Below are 17,482 nucleotides of genomic sequence, written 5' to 3'. Positions count from 1 at the left end.
ACTCCTAGGTAGAATTCAGAAGTTTTCGTGACGCTTACCACTGGTGCCAGTTTCTACGAGCTGACACTGGGTTGCACTGTAGTCGCCAATACCCAGTGAACTGCTTATTGTTTGACTTTACCGCGCGCCATCAATATTATACATTGAAGCGCCAAAGAATCTGGTATAGGCATGCGTATTCAAATACAGAGATATGTAAACAGGCAGAATATGGCGCTGCAGTCGGCAACGTGTGTATAAGACAACAAGTGTTTGGCGCAATTGTTAGATCGGTTACTGCTGCTACAATGGCAGGTAATCAAGTTTTAAGTCAGTTTGAATGTGGTGTTCTAGGTGGCGCACGAACGATGGGACACAATATCACCGAGGTAGCGATGAAGTGAGGATTTTCCCGTACACCATTTTCACGAGTGTGCCGTGAATATCAGGAATCCGGTAAAACATCAAATCTCCCATATCGCTGCGACCGGAAAAAGATCCTGCAAGAACGGGACCAACGACGACTGAAGAGAATCGTTCAACGTGACGGAAGTGGAACCCTTTCGCAAACTGCTGCAGATTTCAATGGCGGGCCGTGAACAAGTGTCAGCGTGCGAACCATTCAACGAAACATTATCGATATGGGCTTTAGGAGCCGAAGGCCCACTCGTGTTCCCTTGATGATTGCACGACACAAAGCTTTACGCCTCGTCTGGACCCCTCAACAACGACATTGGGCTGTTGATGACTGGAAACATTTTGCCTGGTCGGATGAGTCTCGTTTCATATTGTATCGAGCGCTTGTACGTGTATGGGTGAGGAGACAACCTGATGAATCCATGGACCCTGCATTTAAGCAGGGCACTTTCCAAGCTGGTGGAGGCTCTGTAATGGTGTGGGGTGTGTACAGTTGGAGTGATATGGAATCCCTGATACGTCTAGATACGACTCTGAGAGGTGACACGTCTGTAACCATCCTGTATGGTCACCTGCATCCATTCATGTCCCCTGTGCGTTCCGACAGACTTGGGAAATTCCAGCACGACAATGCCACTCCCACACGTCCAGAATTGCAGCAGAGTGGCTCCAGAAACTCTGTTGTGAATGCTGATACTACCGTAGTTCGACGCATGTGAGCAGCCCATAGTGGTTTGCCTTTTATATATTCTGTTTTATAAATTTTGCGACTAAAGCTTTATCGTTTGATTTTTAGTTTAATACGTGACATGTATGTACTGTTTCTTTTTTTTACTGCTAGGTAGTGCCTACAGTTAAAATATTTTTCCTTCCCTGTAATTTTGTAATTATCTTACAGGCCAATTTGACAGTTTTATTTCTGATGAAGGCACTCATAGCAGTGCCGAGACCTTGTCAAAAGACTGCTTTTTTGCGAACAAGGGCTGCTGTTGCTGTTAACTTTACTCTTCTGAGTTTAAACACTTCCACTGTCCACCTAACTCCCCAGACATGAACATAATTGAGCATATCTGGGATGCCTTGCAACGGGCTGTTCAGAAGAGATCTCCACCCCCTCGTACTCTTACGAATTTATGGACAGCCCTGCAGGATTCTTGGCGTCCGTTGCTACTGCAGACATTAGTCGAGTCCCTGCCACGTCGTGTTGCGGCACTTGAGCGTGCTCGCGGAGGCCCTACATGGTACGAGGGCAGTTCAATAAGTAATGCAACACATTTTTTTTCTGAAACAGGGGTTGTTTTATTCAGCATTGAAATACACCAGGTTATTCCCCAATCTTTTAACTACACAACACTATTTTTCAACGTAATCTCCATTCAATGCTACGGCCTTACGCCACCTTGAAATGAGGGCCTGTATGCCTGCACGGTACCATTCGACTGGTCGATGTCGGAGCCAACGTCGTACTGCATCAATAACTTCTTCATCATCCGCGTAGTGCCTCCCACGGATTGCGTCCTTCATTGGGCCAAACATATGGAAATCCGACGATGCGAGATCGGGGCTGTAGGGTGCATGAGGAAGAACAGTCCACTGAAGTTTTGTGAGCTCCTCTCGGGTGTGAAGACTTGTGTGAGGTCTTGCGTTGTCATGAAGAAGGAGAAGTTCGTTCAGATTTTTGTGCCTACGAGCACGCTGAAGTCGTTTCTTCAATTTCTGAAGAGTAGCACAATACACTTCAGAGTTGATCGTTTGACCATGGGGAAGGACATCGAACAGAATAACCCCTTCAGCGTCCCAGAAGACTGTAACCATGACTTTACCGGCTGAGGGTATGGCTTTAAACTTTTTCTTGGTAGGGGAGTGGGTGTGGCGCCACTCCATTGATTGCCGTTTTGTTTCAGGTTCGAAGTGATGAACCCATGTTTCATCGCCTGTAACAATCTTTGACAAGAAATTGTCACCCTCAGCCACATGACGAGCAAGCAATTCCGCACAGATTGTTCTCCTTTGCTCTTTATGGTGTTCGGTTAGACAACGAGGAACCCAGCGGGAACAAACCTTTGAATATCCCAACTGGTGAACAATTGTGACAGCACTACCAACAGAGATGTCAAGTTGAGCACTGAGTTGTTTGATGGTGATCCGTCGATCATCTCGAACGAGCGTGTTCGCACGCTCCGCCATTGCAGGAGTCACAGCTGTGCACGGCCGGCCCGCACGCGGGAGATCAGACAGTCTTGCTTGACCTTGCGGCGATGATGACACACGCTTTGCCCAACGACTCACCGTGCTTTTGTCCACTGCCAGATCACCGTAGACATTCTGCAAGCGCCTATGAATATCTGAGATGCCCTGGTTTTCCGCCAAAAGAAACTCGATCACTGCCCGTTGTTTGCAACGCACATCCGTTACAGACGCCATTTTAACAGCTCCGTACAGCGCTGCCACCTGTCGGAAGTCAATGAAACTATACGAGACGAAGCGGGAATGTTTGAAAATATTCCACAAGAAATTTCCGGTTTTTTCAACCAAAATTGGCCGAGAAAAAAATGTGTTGCATTACTTATTGAACTGCCCTCGTATTAGGCGGGTGTGCCAGTTTCTTTGGCTCTTCAGTGCAGCAAGTGGTCAGAACATAGCGCTAGGCGCATGCAGTATCAGCACTGCGGAGTATCTTCCCTCTGCAACATTCCTCGCCGTGCGGCGGTAGTAGGGGATAACTCTTCGTTCTATGCAGTCACTACTGGCATGGCTCAAGAAAAGGTGGACAGGCTATATTTCATCATACCAAGTACTGCGCTTTGAATTGCGTGCAAAATTTCGTTTCACGCCTAGATGATGATTGAGATATGTAATACACCGCAATTTCTGTTGGCACTTGCAGACAAGTGTCCTGGTCATTTCAGTGCCGCGGTGATAGCTGATCCGCAGTCTACGGTTTACGTATTGTTACTGCTTCCGACAACGCTAAATGTATAATAATGACGTCTTCCTGAGAATACAGGTGTAAGTGCAGTGTTACAATATCATCTTGTGGCTAGTTGAAACATGTTCGGCAAAAGTGTCTTAAAGATGAATCCAGAACCCATGTTCTTAATATTATTGATTGGGATCATTTTGACTTGCTAATACATTTATTTTTTGTTGATTTGTACAAATATGGAAAAGAAATTTTAAATAGCGAGTGTAGAAATTCTAAAGAACAATGGGGACATCAATATTTCATGACTGAGTCAAGTAATAAAGCAGTGTGTATAACCTGCAATGAGACAATATCAGTTTCGATAGAAAACAATATAAAAGCCATTATAAGACCTAACATTCTCAAAGTTATACCAAATTTACTGGAGGCCAACAGTCAGAAATATATTCGCCTTTGAAACGCGGTTTGAAATATCATACATCATTGTTTAAAAAAGTAAATGCTGAGCCAGTAGTTTTTTCGTGGCTCACTCGACAGCCGAACTTGGAAAAGTATTTACTGACGGCCAATTAATAGGGGATTGCGTGATTCCAGCAGTTGAAGAAATGTGTCCAGAAGAAGCTAATTTATTTAAAAACATAAGTTTGTCAGCTAACACTCGAAGAGTAAATGATTTTACTGAAAATATATTAACTCATTTGTATGAGAAAACTCGACACTTTTTGTGATTCTCTTTGGCTCTGGATGAGTCAACATATGTTTCAGTTACGGCACAGGTGTTAAGTTTTATCCGAGGGATAAACAAAAATTATGAAGTGTGTGAAGAGTTTCTTGACGTTCATAGCATTCACAGCAAGGCCACGGGAAAAGTTAATCGTAGAAAATGTTCAGAAAAACAATCTTCAGTGGAAAAACTTAACGTGTATCACAACTGTCGGTGACAAATCCATGTGTGGAAAAAGTAACGGTTTTGTTTCTCTCGTGTCAAAGGCGGATCAAAACCATTAATCATTCATTGTATTGAAACTTCCTGGCAAATTAAAACTGTGTACCCGACCGAGACTCGAACTCGGGACCTTTGCCTTTCGCGGGCAAGTGCTCTACCATTTTTTTTTAATGAACCGCTGCAGAGGATGGAGTGGGGTTGTCGATGTTGTTCTTTTTATTTATTTATTTCTTTAATTTTTATAACATTTTTTTTTTGTATTATAGATTTATTTTGTTTCATTACAAAGAAAGATCCTACAACTGCCGTAGCCGAGCGTCCGAGTCGTCTTCTCGTCTGTTGGGAGGGGTTCCCCCCTATTCCGTCCGTAGAGGATCAATATGCTCCAGGATTCGTCTTCATTTTCAGCGTCTCATACCCGGAACGCCCCAGTGAGCAGGAGGATCCGCAAATAATGAACCTAAATAATTTGCGAAACGAGTTCTGTACTTCGGGTGGCGGCTGAAAGCTGCATGTGTCGTCATCAATAGGGACCAAAAGTCGAGTGTGCCTTTGGGAGCATCGCAAAATATGTAGTGAACGGCCATGCCTTTTAGCCAGTTAACGGCGTTCGTTCTGGTTGGTGGAAAGTATACGACGTCGGGGCGCAATACATCATCAGGGGAGAGAGACTCCGGCAATCGCCGCAAGAGGAATGCCAGCATGCGCTGCGTCAGTAGCCAGCACTCGCTGGTCGCGGCACACGTCAGACGGTGTGCATCCGAGTCAGCGACTGAGCATGTCGGACACAAGGGGTCGTCCGTCAGATGTATGGAATGTAACCTCTGACGAGTAGCGAACTTCCCATTCACAACTACGTACCACAATGAACGCACCGTCGTAGGTAGAAAAGGCGTGTGTACCGCTCGCCACACCGTGTTCCAGGCAACTTCAGGGTGTCTGTGGGTGACCGTATTTACAGGTTGCCGCTGCTGATAGAGGCGATAATAGTCTCTTGTGCTGGGCTTCCGTGTCGTCGGAAGGTCTGAACGTAAGTAGCTGAAGTCAATAAAGAAGTCTCTGATGTGGGTGAGTGCCGCTGAAATGTGTCCTACAGAAACCGGGGGATGCAGAGAGTGTGGTGCCACTTCCGCTATCAGGGTGCCCGTCAGAGTGGCGTGGGCAGAGGTCCACGTGCGACGCATAGTGTTGAGATAAAGCGATCGCGCACGGTTATATACGTGAATTAAACCGATACCGCCCGCCCGCTGCGGCAGTGTCAGGGTGGCGTATCGGACTTTAAAAACCAGACCGGTGCTTACGAAATGTCCATATGCTGCTTGAAATCTGTCGGCCATCGTAGCTGTCAAGGGAAGAATATGCGCAAAATAGTTCAGTTTTGAGACAAGATAGGTGTTGACATAACGTGTTCTGAGGAGCATATCCAAGCGACGCAGTTTGTTGTCCTGCAGCAGAGCACGTGTCTGGTGTAGGAGCCGGCGGTACGTAGCCGCCGCCGTGCGGCGCACATTGCTATAGAATTGCACTCCTAAACACTTGAGTACGGGCACCTTGTCAAAGGGCACCGCCGTTGTGTGGGAAATCCCCCCTCCGACATCCGTGTATTTTGTCTTCTTCACGTTGATGACGCTCCCAGCGACCGCCCCGTACTGGCGTAGCCACTGTAGCGCCATATGCATTTCATCCTCTGATCTGGCCAGGAACACCACATCATCGGCGAATGCACCACAACAAAAGGTCACGTCCCGCAAGGAGATACCAGTTAATCGCTGCCGTAGACCATGTAAAGCTGGTTCAAGTGCTGCAGCAAATAATATGCCCGACAGGGGGCACCCTTGTCGCACTGACCGTCCAACAACAATGTGACCAGACTGATAACCGTTGACCATCATGCGGGAGCGCGCTCCGTGGACCAGTCGAAGGACCACCTGTGCAGACTCCGGAGAGAGGCCCATGCGATGCAAAACTGCGCGTAAGAAGCCGTGATCGACGCGGTCGAATGCGTGGTCAAAATCTACGGCGACAAGGGCGCCTCGTAATTTGCAGGCCGCCGTCAAAGCAATTACGTCGCGGTATGCTCCTAACGCCGTATGAATGTTGCTGACACCACCTAAACATGTATGATCGGTGTGGATGTCTTTCCCGATAGCGGTGTGGAGACGTGCGCGGAGGATACGAGCGAAGATCTTGTAGTCGTTGTTGAGGAGTGTGAGTGGGCGAAAATCCTGCCACCTACAACCACCATTCGGTTTCGGAACTGGGATCAAGATGCCTTCTGTGAATTCTGTGGGGACAGTGAAATCAGGGCGGATCAGGTCTTGAAACATTTGTAGCCACTTGTCACCCATAAGGTGGTAAAAAGTGCGGTAGAATTCCAGGGGTAAACCGTCCGGTCCAGGCGACTTGTTCGGTGCTCCACGTGCCAAGGCCGATGTCAGCTCGTCGGGTGTAATGGGCAACAGCAGACTATCATCGGGTGCCACGTCCCGAGGGGCGGGAAAATCGTGCAACAGCCCGTCATAATCACGTACATTCCGCGGATCTTCCATGTACAAGGTCCCATAGTGTCTGGCGAACGTGTGCGCGATGTCCGCTTGTGTCACTGCGCGCCCGCCGTCCTCCGTGCTTACCGCCGTAATGAGCTGACGTTTGCGGTGGCGCCTCTCGCGCACAATGTGATACACTGACGCTGTTTCGTTGGGGATACAGTCTTGCACTCGCGCACGGATGCGGACACCGTCTAGCTGCTCTGTCCTGATGCGAAGTAGACGAGCTTTGATGCGTTGTACGGACATCTGACGATCGGGAGACGGCGGTTGCGTCGCCAGCTCACGTAACGCTGTATAGTAAAATTCCGATGTTGCCCTTTGCCAGTTCGATCTGTCACGCCCGTAGGCCATCAAGGTCTTTCGGAGGGCAGGTTTGACACATCCCAGCCACCACAGCAACGTGGAAGCGTACGTAGGCAGGCGCCTGATACATCGACGCCACGTGTCAGTGTCTGCTCGCCGACACGCTTCCTCGCGAAGGAGGGAGACGTTCAGCGTCCACGGGCCCCTGCTGCGTCTTGTGAGTTGTCGGGGCAAGGTGACAGTGCAGATGTACGCGAGATGGTCCGTGAAGGCCGTCGGCCAGAGTTCTGCATCACGGGTTGCTGTGCGGAGGGCACGCGAGACGTATATCCGGTCCAGACGACTGGCAGAATGGCTGGTAAAGTGCGTATATCCACTCTGGGTCCCATGATGCAAGAGCCATGTGTCGTGGAGCGCGAGGTCACGTATCAATGCTTGTAGAGCGGGGCATGGGACGTAATGCGGTATCTGGTCCTCGGGCCGCAGAACACTGTTAAAATCGCCGCCCACTATGTAATGGTCCATATTTCCTTGCAAAAGTGGGGCCAACTCCTCCGAATAGAAGACATGCCTGTCACCACGGTGCGAATTACCGGAGGGAGCGTAGACGTTAATGAGGCGCACTGCGCCAAGTGTGAGTGCGATGCCTCGCCCGTTCGGCAAGTACGTCGCGTCCGTCGCGTCTATGCCATCTCGGAGAAGGATGGCCGTTCCTCCTGCGTCATCACCTACGGGTAGGCTGTACGTGGTGTAGCCATATAGGTCTAAACACAGCTCGGGACGGACCTCCTGGAGAAGGGCAATGTCCAAGTCTGCCGCTCTGATCATGTCGTGTAACATGCGGGTCTTGACAGTGGAGTGGACACCATTTACGTTGACTGTTCCCACACGGTATGACTGAGACATATCAAGAGGCGGAGGCAGTGTGCCGGTGCAATCCCACAGTGATTTCACACACCACACACCACACAGCCATCCACCTGCATGCTGTGCATTACTGTGCCGTAGGAGTCCCTGACTGGCAGAGCCCTCCGGGCTCATTGTCATCCATGGGCTCTGGTGGAGATATCGATGTTTGCTGTGCATCATCTGCCTCCATATCGTCTGCCCAATCACCAAGAGACGATTGTGATGTCATTGGGGGCTGGACGCTTTCACAGGAGCCCACATTTTGGGAGTCGACGCAGTGCGCCTCGTTTTCTGGGCCACCAGATTTAGGAGTGTGTTCCTTGTGTTCAGGCACCTTCTGGTGAATGATGCCACTGGAGTCCGTTGCAATTGTGGGCGAATCAACGAAGTCGATGTCTTCCGCCGGCTTCACATTCCTGTCCTGTTCGTCAGCTGACAATCGCCTCTTCTTGTGTCGCTTGGGTGATTTTTGCTTTCGGGTCCGAGATTCGACATCCACTGGAGGGCGGGGCTCGACACAGTCTCGGTCGCTAGGAACCCCTGCGTCTGATCCCGACAGTGACGGTGGCTGGGTGCCCACGACGCTGCGGTGGGCGGAGGCTGTAGGAACCTCCGCACCGTTAGTCGTCGACGGCGCTGACTCTCCAACGGAGCTGGCAGCGGCTTGAGGAGGTAGCAGGTTTTGATCATCCATCACATCATGTCGTGCCGCCTCCACATATGTTAGCGGGAGAGAGGTCATATTGGATCGTTGGGGAAGTTCATTGCGGGGCACCTGAACGAGGCGGCGCTGCAGACACTCAGTTCTAACATGGCCCTCCTGGCCGCAGCCCGAGCAGGTCCTCGGTTGTCCATCATATATAACAATCGCGCGGCAGCCACCAACGAAAACATACGATGGAACGTGCTTCTTAAGTTCTATGCGCACTTGTCGTACCCCGTTAAGGACAGGGTACGTTTCGAATGTGTTCCATTTCTCCTCTGTGTGGCTCAGAACTGTGCCGAATGGCCGCAGCGCATCAACGACTAGGTTGGCAGGGACTTCGAACGGTAGTTCAAAGATGCGCACGGTACGCACCCCCAGACCAGAATGGTCAACTCCTACCACGCTCACGTTACCGTCTGCGTGACAGAAGCGAAAGCCGTTTGCAGATCTTTGGAGTAATCTGTCGCAGGCCGCTTCGTCAATCAGTTTGAGGTACACTGTGCTGGTTACAATAGACAGATGAATTCCTATCAGTTCTTGTGGTTCGATGTGCATGATGTCTCGTAGAAACCGTTCAATTTCATGGGCCTTCGGTCTCGTGTACGATGCGTTGAACGTCAGTTTGATTGTAGTTTTCCGATATGAGAACGCCATGTCGGTTCGGTACAGGTACTATACGGCAAGACAACGACGCGACCGCGCGCTAGCGGGTAAACAACAACACCTGCGGAGCACTGCCCGGCGCGCCGAGCCCGTCCGCACGGTAACACGGCTGAAAGCCGACTGTTTGTACGGCTCCACACCGGAGCGGACAGGCACTCGGGCGAAAGTCATTCAAAACCGGCGCCAGGCGCCAGGTGCCGCATACGACCGTAAGATTATGAGACTTATGCGCTGCCTACTGCGCTACCGAGGCACGGGTGCCATCTGAGCTACCGAAGCACGACTCACGCACGGTACTCACAGCTTTACTTCTGCCAGTATCTCGTCTCCTACCTTCCAAACTTTACAGAAGCTCTTCGAGTCTCGGTCGGGCACACAGTTTTAATCTGCCAGGAAGTTTCATATCAGCGTACACTCCGCTGCAGAGTGAAAATCTCATTCTGGATTCATTGTATTGTTTGTCGACAGTCTTTGCGCGCAAAAATGCTTAGATATGTCAAAAGATATCACATGCTTACAGTCAACGTCAATTTTCCGAGTTTATTAAAGAGAGTGAAAAAAATGACTTATCATATTGTACAGCAGTACGTTGGCTTATGTTTTAGCTATGGAAAAGCTCTGACGCGGTTTTTTGAGCTCCGAACAATAATCGAATTTTTTTTAGTGAAAGGAATCGTTCTCTGGCTGAGTTATGGAAATTATCATTTCATACAGATTCAACTAAATCTATGAACAACCTTGATTTAAAATTACAGGGATGGAACCAGCTACTGGCTGAGTTGTGCACTCCTATTAAATCCTTTCGACAATTTTTCTTTTTTCAAGTCGCAACTGAATAAAAATGTTTCACACATTTTAATACATGCCAAACATTCAGCCAGCAATCAGAGACTCCATTCCCAGTAGACTTCGTAATTAAAACACTGAGTGCTTTACAAATAAATTTTGAATCTCGTTTTTCAGATTTTGATGCAACTTAAAACGATATTAAGATTTTTCAGAATCTCTTTAAAGACGATATAGAAACTTTTGCCCCAGGACTTTCAATGTGAGTGGTTGATACGCAATGTAGGGATTTTTATAAAGATAAATAATTAAATCCATCATAGCTGCAGCTTTATAAGCCTTCAACTCACTCATTTTGATCAGTTGCACACGTTCGCTCGTTGCGTTCTTTCCGCTGTGAAACAATCTCCACAACGAAATAAACAAAAAAATTTACATATCTGAACTGATGAGCGTTTCCAGTCAGTGCCAATTTCCACTAGCGAAGGTAATCCACAATGGAACACACTCGTAAACGGGATGTTAATCTACATAAATAGCGTTAATCATAATTTCAATGCTTAATTTCATTATGCGACTTGCTTGTGTATGTCACTTAGGTACGAGAAATTTTCAGGAAATATCATATGACTGATTGCAATTAAAATGTTCAATTACATTACATATTTAATTCAATGTGTATCTTAATTGGCCAGAAAATAAAAACAGCTGATTATTTTACGCATTTCGTATAATTTATTTGCACTGTAAATTTTACACTGAACAGTGTAACTTCGCTTAACGAGAATGTTTCGTTCCTGAATCTTACACGTAATTAACACTCGTTAAGTTACACCCGTTTTCTTTGGAGGAATCTATGTAGAATAGGTCAATAAGTTCAATTTCGAAAAAATAGGCACTCAAACAGATTTATAATACAGTATTGTAGTTTTCTTTTACTTCTGGTACAATACCTCCTATTTTAGAAGAAAGTTGTCTAAAGATATTTGTTTATGCCTGCGCTTCAAAATTTGTCGAAAAAAATACATAGCGTTATTGTTCTATAATTTCGTTGCGTCCTCAGGTACTGCCTTACGTGCATCTTAAACTAATTCGTGTTATAATTTAACGACTACAAATCGGAAATGGAATTCATAAACAGATACTGCAATTGATTTGGTTACCATGCGCCGGCGAAGGAAAGATCTAGTACCATCCTTGCAGAGAATTTACAATATCGTCACAGGAGGCCGAGCGGTGGTGCGGTCTATAATTCCGGCGCGAGGCGCATTACTATTTGCACTACTCAGCCATGATATAACTGTACCCTACTTGCCTGCTACTATGCGGACACTGTAGGAGTTTTTTAGGTGGGAAGTGTTTTGAACTTTGGTTGCGTAAGATACCTGTAAAGGTCGGGCCTGAACAACCACCGCCAACACCAGCAAACAGTTGCGCTTTAAGGTACGTTGTCCAAGACGCGACGCACACTAGCGACTGCGACGGGTCGCTACGTGACGTCAGAAGTTGCCTGCTGGCGCATGCGAAGTTCGAGTTTGGGATGCGACGCGCGACTGTTGCGGCAGCTGCCGCAGCACTACACCAGTGAGCAGTGTTGCGACGGAAGTCGCACGACACAAAGACGTACGGCTGCCAGAAAGATATCGAGCCAGTCAAGGAAAACTGAAATGAGCCACTCACAGGATGTGATGCTCTGTGAGCTGGTCTCGCAACATCCTTGCCTTTACGATTTGAAGAACCCTAAATATAGAGACACTGTGTTCAGAGACAGAATTTGGGAAGAAATTGGTGCACAGTTGAAACTGGCAGGTGAGTGAAATATATAATATTTTCCCATTAATGCAAATTTTTCAGGCCTGTTATGAAAATCAGTATAATCCATGCAGATGTAGAATTAGAATGATGAAAATGAACTTGAAGGTCAATTTTCGCATTACTCTTTTTTGTGACGATAAAAATTGAAAACGGCAAGTACATTATAAAATGAACAATCTAAAGTACAACGAGAAAGTTACATTTTAGAATACCTTCACTTTGAAAGTAAACGGTAAATTGGTGTCTTGATGATACCTTCTAGTTGTGAAAAACCACCACCAGATTGTTGTACAGCTTTCTGTAATCAATAGATGTTCGTTTTTGAGGAAGGCGTTTCTCAACAGATTGCGCAAACAGTATGCTGCAATAAGTAATTTGTCACATTCACTTCAATTCATTGGTAGAAGATGGTGCTCAAAAAACTTGTGCCAAAAGTGCACTACTGTTTTACAAGGCCCTTCTGGTCTGACTCAGTTCACAATTGAAATTCGTCTTTTGTAAATCCTGGAGTCATCTTTTGAGTGCAGCTTGGCAAGATTAAATGTTCATGTCATCCATAACGATGTATGCTGTCAGAATATAAGAATATGGAAGTTCATTTGGATGGGAATAAAGATTCAGTCAGCTATGAAAGTTGCCTTAGCTTGTTCCAAAAGTTTCTGCATAGGAGAAACTGACAAGTATAATTTGGGGAAATTTTGTGAACAAGCACGGACATTATTTCTTCCACATTTCTGCCAATGTATACTGTAGACGTTCAGAATCAAAATTCTAGAAATGTTTAAGGTGTAACCCTATCTTGTTGTCAAGAACTTGAAACAATGCAATGACGCTAGCGTGCGCTTATTGTTATTAAACTAATCTTTCATTGGAATTTTAGGTGAAATGTGCAAAAACAGATGGAGGAATATTCGGGACTCGTATCAGAGAAATAAACGAGAAAGAAAGCTTGTAACAGGTTCAGATGCCTCAGCAAAACCAAGAAAATGGGTTCTGCTTGATCACTTGGCTTTAAGAAACCTACATTTCGTGGCATTTTAAATGAAATTGTCAAGAGGATATGGAGAAATATTAGTAACTCATACCGGAGAAATATGACATAAAATGGTTTCATTAGGTCCAAATGTGTCAGCGAAACAAAACAAATGCATTCTCTATCGTGTGATGACCACACGATTCTCGTTGCGCGTCGACAGAACTGGCGGCTAGTCACGACGCTCCCGGAGATATATGAGCCCAAATCTCGGAAACGGAGATCGATATCTTTCTGATCTCAACTTCAAAAATAATTTCGATATGTTAGCTTCTTTTCATCGGCAACGATGTGTGACCTAACGTGAACCATACGTAAAGTAGCCAGCGATCACATTTTTCACTGTACACAATTCAAATTTTATGCAGTAGGTTACTTGTAAATTAAGTACCGGAATAACTGTGACGAATATCCGAAAAATAGACACCTCATTATCAAGCTGTGATGTGAAACTGTAAGATACGCAAACATCAATTTTTTGTGCCTTTTACTTTCCTCACAATTAATAGAGAAGTAATATACAGCGAAAAAAACACGCAAAACCGGAAGAGATACTTTTCAATTTTTTAAAGTAAAAGGAGAATCTGTATCGAAAAACTAACTCTGGGAGCCGATGTAACTTTGTTGCATTAACGTACAGTGTTTTTTACAGCAAGAAAATCGGAATTCTTATTTTTCTTATGTATTTGAATCCGCCGCCGCCGACCGGAGCTTGGGAAACGGCGACGACTCCAGTCGTGTTGCGGCCGTGTCGCCGTCTGCCAGGGTGGGAAAAGAGGAGGGGGCAGCGTCGCAGTCGCAGCCAACTGTCGCGTCTTGCACAACGTAACTTTAGCCACCAGCGAATGCTTTGTGTACTCCAGTTCGCTTTGCGTTGTGGCTTGCTAGTTTCTTTTGCTAATTTTGAAATGGGTGAAGAGACTAATCCTGGCGCATGAAGGTATTCGAATGAGACTCTCAACACAGGAAAACGAATCAGCGATCTCTAAGACCGTTATGTCAGCTCTGCTTTTGTGAAGTACCGAACGCGGATGTAGGATGGCAGCCCTTGGAGAGGCAGGCGGGACTTACTCCCCTGCACCGCTCCCCACCACTCACACAGTCCAAGTTCTCGTTTGTTTACAGTCGCGGCCGACTGTCACGATACACTGTCCGCTATCGGAGACACGCAGTGACGTTACGGTAAACAGCCAAAGTGCTGACTAAGGAAAGTGGACAACATTGTCAATGCTTTCAGGCCAGTATTGCATATACTGTCAACCCTGAATAGGCGCTGATTCACGACAAGCCGTCTGACAGCCTCACTTCCAGGTGCGATAATAATGTGGCCAACTACTACAGTTTAGAGGAAAAAGCGTCACCTAGTGTCCATTTATGGCGGACAAAAAGACCGATCTAGGCTAGAAAGTGGTTTCTGAAATGGTTGTTAAAGACTGAAAAAATGACACTAAACAGGCTCTTTATGCGAAACATAGTTCATTAAGAGAACCAGTTTATTACATTTTTTTTCTATTCGTTGTGCGAATCACTCGTTATGGGAAGTGCTTGATAAGCAAAGTTCGATTGTTCGAGTGTATTTCGAAAAGTTAAGATACACCGTACGCGAGAGGAACAGAAGAGTTTTGGCGAGAAAGTTGGCAACACTAGTGTTACCCTTGAACCGTTAGCTTTCTCCTCGCGGTCGTGCGGCAGTTGAACATTGCTTCTGGTTGGAGTAGGTCGTGTTTAAAATGGCTGCGCCGATTCAGAATCCCGCCAAATGCGAAGTGCGCTCCGTCATACGTTTTCTTCATCGACCAGCGGATATTCACAAAGAAATTGTTTCTGTTGATGGGAACATTATAAATCGACAAAATGTAACGAAATGGCGTCGTCATTTCTCTGAAGGTAGGACCGATGTTCATGACGAACAAAGAACAGGTCGGCCATCTGTGATCTCTGATGCCCTTCTTCGGAGAACGGAGGAAGCAACTCGTGCGAATAGACGTCTCACATTGAAAGAATTACATCAGATCATACCGGACGTGTCAATGACAACTCTTTACGACATTGTGACTGTCAAGTTAGGGTACGGGAAATTGTGTGCGCGCTGGGTTCCAAAACTGTTAACGGAAGAACACAAAAAGAAAAGGATGGACTTTACACTCGACTTCCTCAGACGCTATGCTGAAGCAGGTGATGAGTTCCTTGATCACATTGTGACAGGCGACGAGATGTGGGTTTATCACCATACACCTGAATCCAAGCAACAACCAATGCAATGGCGCCATTCGAATTCACCAAAAGCCAAGAAATGCAAAACGTCGATTTCACCGAAGAAAATCATGGCATCTTCCCTCCTGGAACAACAATTAATGCTGCTGCATATTGCCAGACTTGGAAACGTCTTCGAAGGGCAATTCAAAACAAACACAGGGGAATGCTGACAAGTGGAGTCCACTTGCTTAATGACAATGCTCGGCCTCACACAGCGATCGTAACCAAAGCACTACTCAAACAATTCAAATGGGACATATTGGACCATCCGCCATACAGCCCAGACCTTGCACCCACCGACATCCATGTCTTCCGAGATCAAAGATGAAGTTGAAATGTGGTTCCGACAACAGGCAGCAACCTTCTATGACTGTGGGATACAAAACCTTGAGCACCGACTTAACAAATGTTTGGATAACGGGGGTGATTATGTCGTAAAATAACAAATAATCCAGTTAATAAGATGTAACTGACGTTTTTTAAATAAATGTTCTATTTAAGGACTGTGAGCCATTGTATCTTTACTTTTCGAAATGCCCTCGTAATAAAAAAAATTACGGCGGGCCACAGACCACGCACCCCTGACCCGTTGCCATGGGCCAGATTAATGCTGATGGCCGGTCAGTGTTGACCAGTGCACTGTATTTTGGAGACCCCTGGTAACAACGAAAGTCGGAAATTGCCGAGGAAGCAAAGGCTGTTGTACTCAGGGTTCAAAACAGAACGCGCAAATGACGACAAGCAAAGATTAGCAGAGATTCGTGCGTCTATGAAAAGACCTATGCGCGAAGCGTACAACAACGTCATACCTTAGCAAAAGATCTGGCCGGGAACCTGAGAGAATTCTAGTTTTATGTAAAATCGCTGAGCGATTCGAAGGCTTCCATCCAGTCACTCGTGAACCACTATGGTGTTGCAGCTGAAGATAGCAAAACGAAAGCTGAAGTTCTAAATTTCACGTTTAAAAAATCTTTAACGCAGGTTAATCGTACAAACATACCGTGGTTTGACCATCGAACAGACTCCCGCACGGAGAGCATTGTAAGAAGTATCCCTGGGAAAAGGCTGAAAACAAATTAGTTGCCGAATCCGGATGGAATCCCAATTCGGTTTTACAAGGAGTACTCTACGGCCATTGGTCCCATACTTCGCTTGCAGTTATCGCGAATCTCTCGCCCAGGGCAAAGTCCCAAATCACTGGAAAAAACGCAGGTGATTGCTGTATATAAGAAGGGTAAAAGAACGGAACCACTAAGTTAAATACCAATATCTTTAGCATCGGTTTGCTGCAGAATTCTTGAACATATTGCAAGTTCGAATATAATAAATTTCCTTGAAACCGAGAAATTATATCCACGAATCAGCATCGCTTTAGAAAGTACCGCTCGTGCGAAACTCAGCTTGTTCTTTTCTCACATATTGCGAACTGTTGATGAAGGGCAACAGGCAGATTCTATATTTCTAGATTTCCGGAAACGTTTGACACAGCGCCCCACTGTAGACTGTTAACGAAGTTAGGAGCTGACGGAATAGGTTCCCAGATATGTCAGTGGCTCCAAGGCTTCTTGAGTAGTAGAACCCAGTATGTTGTCCTCGGCGGCGAGTATTCATCAGAGACAAGGGTATTGTCAGGAGTGCCACAGGTAAGTGTGACAGGAATGCTTTTATTTGCTATGGACATAAATGGTCTGATGGAAAGGGTAGGCAGTAATCCGCGGCCGTTTGCTGATGATGCCATAGTGTGCGGGAAAGTTGAGCGAGTATAGAGGCATTTAAAATGTCTTCGACAATTTTTGCAGTTGGTGCGATGAATGGTAGCTAGCTCCAAATGTGGAAAAATATAAGTTAATGCGGATGATAAGGAAAAGCAATCGCATAACTTTCGGAAACAGTATTAGTAGTGTAATGCTTGACACAGTCACGTCGTTCAAATATCTGGGCGTAAGTTGCAAAGCGATATGAAATGGAAGGAGCATGTACGGACTGTGAGAGGGAAGGCGCATGGTCAACATCGGTTTATTGGAAGAATTTTACGAAAATGTGATTCATTTGTCAAGGAGATCGTACTTAGATGCTAGTGCGAGATACTCTCGAGTACTGCTCTAGTGTCTGTGATCCGATCAGGTCGGATTAAAGGTAGACATCGAAGCAGTTCAGAGGCGGGCTGCTGCATTTGTTACCGGTAGCTTGGTAC

Source organism: Schistocerca piceifrons, chromosome 8 (genome assembly GCF_021461385.2).
Source record: "Schistocerca piceifrons isolate TAMUIC-IGC-003096 chromosome 8, iqSchPice1.1, whole genome shotgun sequence".
Lineage (NCBI taxonomy): Eukaryota > Metazoa > Arthropoda > Insecta > Orthoptera > Acrididae > Schistocerca > Schistocerca piceifrons.
Note: the sequence above shows the minus strand (reverse complement) of the source record.